Source organism: Grammomys surdaster, unplaced genomic scaffold (assembly GCF_004785775.1).
Source record: "Grammomys surdaster isolate TR1022 unplaced genomic scaffold, NIH_TR_1.0 173, whole genome shotgun sequence".
Taxonomy (NCBI): domain Eukaryota; kingdom Metazoa; phylum Chordata; class Mammalia; order Rodentia; family Muridae; genus Grammomys; species Grammomys surdaster.
The window spans coordinates 2,817,504-2,825,149 of NW_021604621.1; the positions used below are offsets into that span (position 1 = coordinate 2,817,504).

Sequence of the window (7,646 nt, forward strand, 5' to 3'; positions counted from 1 at the left end):
GAGACACTCTATTTTAAGGATAGCAACCATTTTAGTATGGTAGGACCATGTATAACCAGGTTCACACGCTAAGTTCAAAGCCACTTGGCCACAGAACATATCTGAGCTCCAGAACTGAAGCAGTGACTGCATTGCTTACAGTAAACATAAATAAATAAAGAATGGATGCAAGGTAGAACACAAAGGAGTACAAGTAAATAACGCAAGTATATAAGACCCCTTGACACCAGAAGCACAGGCCATGTATAAAAAAAAATTACAATTTTTCCTGCAATGTAGTCACTGCTTCAGCAGGCCCAAGTAAAGTTCTGCAAATTCCTTGTGAGATTTGAAACTCAAGCCACAAAGAATATAGTTGCAAGCCATATACCCCCCCCAAAAAAAAATCAGTATCTGAAATATACAAGAAACTTTTAATACTCGACAATTACAAAGAACCCAACACGAAAGCAGGCAAAAGGATAACACTGATATTATACTCAAGACCTAGCAGCGGCCTGATAGGTTGTCTAAGCACCAGTGAATGGCACCACACCCATGCATTCATAACACTCAATGGATTATTAGAAAAAGGGGGAGGACACAAAGTGGGAGGGCTATATGGTGTGTGGGATGAGATAGAGGAGCAGGATGGAGTGGGGAAGTGGGGTGGCTACACTTTAAAAGACTTAGTAGTGTATTCTCAAGCCTGACCATGAAGTACTGGAGAACCAGTATGTTCTTCCTTTGGGAGAACTGGACTACTGTTTTCCTGCTCCCAGATTTACCCAGTGGCCTGTAGTTGTGAGCAGGGTTGAGGCCTAGTCCCTGCCCACACTGGTATTTTCATTAGTGTCCTCCTTATGCAGCTCACATTTGGGTGGTCATGTTGATGAGACTTTAGGGATAGAGATTCTGATGTTGCTAGGAGACACAATCACTTAGCAAACTCCCTGATCCTCTGGCTCATACAAACTTTCTGCCCTCCTCTGGCGATACTCTCTGAGACTTAGGTTGGGGAGTGTTTTGTATATATCCATTGGGATAGGAAACATAAGCATAAAGTAACATTATATGGACTCAACAGATTATAGTTAAATGTGTGTGTGTGTGTGTGTGTGTGCGTGCGTGCGTGTGTGTGTGTGTGTGTGTGTGCATGCGTGCATGCGTGCGTGTGTGCGTGTGTGTGTGCGTGTGTGTGTGTGTGTGTGTGCACAAACATAGAAACATACAATATGGGAAAAAAAGAGGCCACACTTTTTAAAGAGAACAAGGATCGGTAGATGAGCAGATTTAGAGAAAAAGAAAGGGAAAAACAACTGCAATTAAAAGTACAACCTTGGGGCTGGGGAGATGGTTCAGTAGTTAGGAGCACTGTTCTTTCAGAGGTCCTGAGTTCAATTCAACCACATGGTGGCTCACAACTATCTGTAATGGGATCAGATGTCCTCTTCTGGTGGACAGTGACAGTGTACTCATTTAAATTTAAAAAAAAAAAAAGTACAACCTTAAACCAGGCAGACCATGCCTTTAATCCCAGCACTTGGGGAAGAAAAAAGCAAAAATACCGTAAACAAAAAAAAAAAAAAGTAGCAAATGTAGATCATGAACCATTAACGTATTGTAAATTAAAACTATGAGGAGAGCTAGGTAGCTAAGGGGAAAAAAATAGCTGCTAATGGGAATGTTAAAATGGGAATATAAAATGGTAGCCCCTGTGGAAATCAGTTACTTTGAAATCTAAACATGCAACTACTATATAACCTGACAACTGTATTGTTAGCCATGAAAAGTTATGCCCATACATGGAAAGCACCAGAGGTTCTTTGATAGCTGACTGGTTAAATATGCATCTATGACATGCCATACTACTCACTAATGAAAAAAGAAAGCGATTATTGATTAAGGATATAAATCTCAGAATTATGCTAGTGGTGGGAGGCAGTCTAAAATGGCTACAGTCTGTGTCCGCATTTACTTAGTGTTCTTGAAATGACATGAGACACGAGAAACACATCAGTGAGAGACGGGAGATGGCTGTAAATATAAAAGGGCGACCTAAGTACCCCTTGTGGGATAGAATTGTTCTGTGACTTGCCTACAGTGATCACAGAAAGCTACCCATGCTACTAGTGTGCAGAACTAAACACACAAAGTACATGCTAAAAGTGCTGAAATAGATGGCTTAGCAGTTAAGAGAGCTTGTTGCTCTTGCAGAGGTTAGTTCCTTGTACCTGTGTTGGGCAGCTCACAATGCCTGGCTCCTGCTCGCAAGGTGTCTAGGCCCTCTTCTGGCTTAGGCAGACATCTGCACGCATGTGGCATGTACACATGCATATAACTCAAAAGTAAAAATAAAAGAAAAAATGGTGGAATGTGAATATGGACACACTGTATTTATTTCAACTTCTTAGTCATCCTGTTATATACTAATTATTTATGATAATAACATTGGCTGAAATCAGATTTGAGGTACTACGCCTTATAACGGTAGGACAACCTACAACAATACCAGAATCCATAATCGAAAAAGAAAAATTTAAAAAATATGATATCAGCCAGCAGCAGGAGCAGAAAAAAAAAGCTTATTAATTTCCCTAAGGAAAGTCAAGGAGGCAAGGAGAACAGGAAACGCCACAAAGAACCAACAGTAGAGTCCAGGTATGGCGGTACAACCTTTAATCCCAGCACTCAGGAGGCATAGGTAGGTGGATCTCCTGGGCAGCCAAGGCTGTTACAGAGAAAACAGACAAACAGTCCATAATAACACACGAGTATCTCTTGCGCCCCTATTGAGGCTTAACTTTGAGGACATTTTGTTCATCCCAACTTGAATCTTACTATTTTAATAAAATAAACTAAATGTCCATGTGTCTCACTAAACCCAGGCTACAGTTCAATAGAATAAGTGCTGTCCTCTTAACCATCACATCCCAAAGATCTACCACAAAATGTGTGAGCCACTAAGGAGAGTGGACTGAATTATAAATAGAATGAGTGAGATTTCTGCATATGCCTGTTTTGTTTTGAAACAGGGTTTCTCTGTATAGCCCTGGCTGTCCTGGAACTCACCCTATAGACCAGGCTGGCCTCGAACTCAGAAATCCACCTGCCTCTGCCTCTCAAGTGCTGGGATTAAAGGTGTGCGCCACCACTGCCCAGTTATGCATATGTTTCTAAAGTATATTTTTATTATTGTTGTTTGAGACAGGGTCTATATTGTCCTGGCTATTCTGGAACTTTCTACATAAACTGGGCTGGCTTTACAGCCCAAATCTACCTGTTTCTGCCTCCCAAAAAGTGCTAAGCTTAAAGGCATGTACCACCATAACCAGTTAAATATTTCTATTTTATGTACATAGGTGTTTTGTCTACATGTTTGTCTGTGGATCACAGGCATGTCTGGTTCTCACAGAGGCCAGAAGAGGGTGGTGGATCCCTTGAGACTAAGAGCTACAGGAGGAAGTGAACCACCATGCGGGTGCTGAGAATTGAACCTGGTTCCTCTGAAGAGCAGCCATTGCTCTAAACCACTAAGCCATCGCTCCAGGCCCTCTGTCTACACTACTAGCTAATTACAGTTTTAAGGCAGTATGTTCATATCCTTACAACTTTCTAATAGTCATGAGTATCTAACAACTCAGTGTGGTACCCATAGCTTTCATTTGCAAGTGGAAGTTAACCTAATATTTGTAAAACTACCTCTGAATTTATACACTTGAACAGTCAGGATGAATTTAAGAATTAATCATCTTGTTTTGGCTTTTGTTTTTCAGACAATAGTTTTCTGTGTAGGCTTGGCTCTCCTGGAACTCATGAATTTAGATATCAGCCTCAAACTCAAGAGATTTGTCTGCTTCTGCTCCCAAGGTCTTCATAGGCCTCAGCCTCCGCCTCCACCTCCACCTATGCCTCCTTCGCTCTCCGCCTCCGCCTCCGCCTCCGCCTCCGCCTCCGCCTCCGCCTCCGCCTCCGCCTCCGCCTCCGCCTCCGCCTCCGCCTCCGCCTCCCAAGTGCTGGGCTTAAAGTCTTCGGCCACTACCCTATCTAAGAACTCTATTGATTAAAGCTAGTCTATGCAAACTTTGAGATGTTCTAAACTAATATAAACAAGATTCAGCCACAGCCCTAACGTGAAATGTGCTTAGATACATACATATTCATAAAAAGCTCAAGCTTTTAAAAAATGGAAGCCAAAATGAGGGATTTTATAGATGGATCATCCTGTCAACCACAAAGTCACCTAATTTCTATACGTGAAAAACTAAAAAAAAAAACTGCCCCATTCAAGGTGCATATACCTAGTATATAGCTGAGAGGCTGCAATTGGTGCTGGAGCACCTCCAGAGTCCAGATTCAGGTCTCTTGCCACCTAAATGGGCAAGATTTTCTTCTTCCTCTACCCATTGCATCTCTACCCAATAGAGTAAAAAATCTTTATATCTGATTGATGTCAAGGTCCTTTACGGAAATTTGCACACATATTGACAATATACTACTGGTTCCTCCCTGGAAATGACAGAGAGCGTAAATTCGAACAGGAGTCTACCATATTTTGCACTTTTGCAGACGTGGCTGAAAAGATGAGCTATGTTTGCAACTTAAGGGAAGAGATCTTACACTTCGAATGTTGCTTGACCTGCTCAGTAGCAGCACTGTAACTGATCTCCACTTGCTGGTTGTTTATACATTAAGAATATTTGGAAGCCTCGCTTGCCTCAAGTACAAAAAGAAAACCTAAAGTTACAAATAAGTGCAGGAAACGGCTTTCTTGGGTTAAACATCTATAACAACATGTTACTAACCAGAATTTACAGCTTCAAGAGACAAAACATGAGAAGGGACCGCGGTTATGCTTGAATCCAACTGCGAGACAGCTGGGCATTTCCACAGAAGAGGAAACTGAGTGGTTGATTAAACCATGAACCAGTAAAGCAAACTGCTTACTTCTTCAACAAGGTTCATTTCCCCTTACTCGCATCCTTACAGTCGTTTCTGTTGAGTGAGGATTGACTTTTAAAAAAAAAAAGTACAAATGAGCAAATTAATTTCAAGAGGATGGGGGGAGGAATGTCTTCGAAGGAGATGCTAAAGTAAAAAGGAGAAATGACGTCTGATTTCAAATATGTAACCGGTTAGGCAATGAATCACATTCTCCTAGGTTTTTCTGTCTATAGACATCAGCCACAGTTCTTTTCGGTACTCGAATGAGAGGAAGAGGAAGTGAATAAACCTAATATTAAATATACAGCACCTACTGATCGCGGAGATAAAGACGGGAAGCACACAGGGTACACGCTTGAGCTAAGATCCAGCTGTTTGCTAACGTACGTAAAGGTATGGATGCTGAGAGGGTATCTATCGAAATCGAAGGCATTCTCCTCAAATTAGAGGGGGCAGATGTTTCTAGAGCCAAAGACACCGCCGCCGCCGCCACCGCTGCCACCACCACCACCCGCGGGCGCCTCGACCCTGTTACAGAGTGACTGGGAGGGGACAAAATGGAGCTGAGGTCTAGGGGCGACTCAAAGGTCGTTTGGAGGTCTAACAGGCACTTGGTGTGCTCAAGTCAACTGAATCGTGGCAAAGCCCGGTATCCCCGGGAGGAAGAGTTCTCATGGCTCTCAGGGTACAGCGGGGTACAGGGAAGAGCCAGATGGGGTTCTGGAGGATCCCAGAGAGCATCAAAGGAGGAGATAGTGACAGTGGTTCTCTCCATGAGCCAGCGGCCGCGGCCGGAAAGCCGAGTGCCCCCCCCCCAACTCCCGACCTCCAGCCGGCTCAGGTAAGGATCGCGGAGCCCGGCAGGAATCGGGGGCTCTCCGGGGCAAGGGCGCAGCAGCCGCATCCTCCCCAGCCTAGGAACACTCACCGAAGGTTGCTGCCTCGCTCGCCACGAGTCTGCCACTGGGTCCCGGCCTTACGGGGAAGGAAGCTCCCGGAGAGGAGCTCGCGTGCCCGCTAGCTCTGGAGCTGCCTGGCAAGGAGGGGCGAGCCGCGGAGGCCAGTGGAAAAAAAAAAGAGCCGCAGCGACGCGCGCGCAGCCCGGGACAGCCAGCGGAGGCGGGGCCCGGCGCGAGCCCGGAAAAGACAAGCCCGGAGGGGCGGGCGGAGCGGGGGGAGAGCGGTGGTGTGGCTGAGCCCGCCGAATCGCAGGCGACCGCCGGCTCGGCCCACCCACACGCCCGCCTCCGCTCGCTAAGGACGTCACCGCCAAAGAGGCGGAGCCCGGCAGGGCTTGCAGCTGCTGCAAAGGAGGAGGGCTGTTTCCGCGGGGTCGCAGGTCGCTAAAGGCTCCCTTGAGCCCACAGCCACCATGCCGCTCCCGCAGTGCTGGGCAGAACAGCCCGCAAGGGTTTGGCGCCCAGTAGCCAAGAGCTGCAGAATCCGCCAACGCCCTAGCGGGTTAGCCGGGACTCCACCCAGGATGAAAGTTCCCCCGGGTCATCTTCCAGCTGCCCTTAGTTAGATACCTATCTTTGAACTGCCTCGTGCTTCCTATAGGAGAGATCTTAACCCAGTCAGCTGGCTTCTAACTCCTGAAAACCAAAGCCTTCCATCCTTTTATCTCTTGCCTTGAGCGGTGTCAAGATCCCTGCTCTCTCAGGCTTATGAAATGTATCCTGAAGGCAGGGTTTTGCGCGTCACTCCGTCTAGGCAAAAGAGCCCACAACTGATAAGAAAACGTCAGTGCGGTACTGTGAGATTCTATTGCTTCTGAGACTTCTTGATAAGGGAGCCCCCCCCGCCCCCACCAAGAGTTGAGGAATTATTGTTCGAAACAAATTCCAGAGGCTATCTCAAGACTTCAAGACAAGACTGTAATTGCGAATAATAAGCCACAAGAAACTGCCAAGAATAAGTTGCCCAAAGAAATCTAAACTATACTTCCAGTTCCGTGATGCATAAGAATAGATTGGCTGCTTTTTTTTCTGCCTATTATAGGTGTTTTACTAGCTAGTTTTCATTTTCTTTATAGAATGACGGTGTGTGATGCACACACATACAATTGCTAGCCTCAGATTGCTGGCTTCAGTAGTAGTGCTTCAGCCTTTGTGTATCATGATCATCTGGGATGTTTGTTCCAGCGTGACTACCTAGAGAAATAATCCTCAGATATTTTGATGTGGATTTTCACTTGGTGAATTTTTTTAATTTTGGATTTTTAAGAAGCACCCCCCAAAATGACACTGTTAGTGTGCCTGGCAGAGACTTTCAGCTTGTTTGAATGTTATTCTAAAGCTGTAGTGCTCATTTTATTTCCAACAGACGCACCAAGTTGTATACAATGTGCATATAAACATTGTTTAGGCACTCATGTACTTTTCCTTTCTCAAGATTGACCTAGAAAGTTCAGGACTTCAAACAACAAACTTAATTGCCATCTTTATTTTTATGAGATCTTCTTGTAGTGGCAGAAACTGATAATTATTAGTTGGCTATATATTCCACTAGGTACCTACAGTGTGCAGAGACCTGTCATTTATCCTAGAGTTAATACAAAAAAAAAATTGAAGGAACAAACCATCCACTCCAACAAACTTAGAGTTTAGTTATAGAATTAAAACCAAAGTACCACACAGACCCAGTGTTCCATATAAATCAACCTGTTGACCCAAGCAGAAAAAGAACTTGTAATTTAAATACCTTTTCTAGTTTCCTTCATC

General features: G+C 44.7%; 1 protein-coding gene across 5 annotated transcripts in view; it reads right to left on the reverse strand.

Annotated features, from left to right (window-relative positions):
• The window catches only part of Acsl4 (acyl-CoA synthetase long chain family member 4), a 65,865-nt gene extending 59,796 nt beyond the window's left edge, over positions 1 to 6,069 (reverse strand). For 3 of the 5 annotated variants that reach the window (XM_028767465.1, XM_028767464.1, XM_028767463.1), the window contains exon 1: positions 5,852 to 6,069. The gene's annotated coding sequence lies outside the window, so the exon portion shown is untranslated. The remainder of the gene's footprint in view (positions 1 to 5,851) is intronic. The other 2 variants (XM_028767467.1, XM_028767466.1) reach the window with 1 other exon arrangement.
• Between the last annotated feature and the right edge of the window lie 1,577 nt (positions 6,070 to 7,646).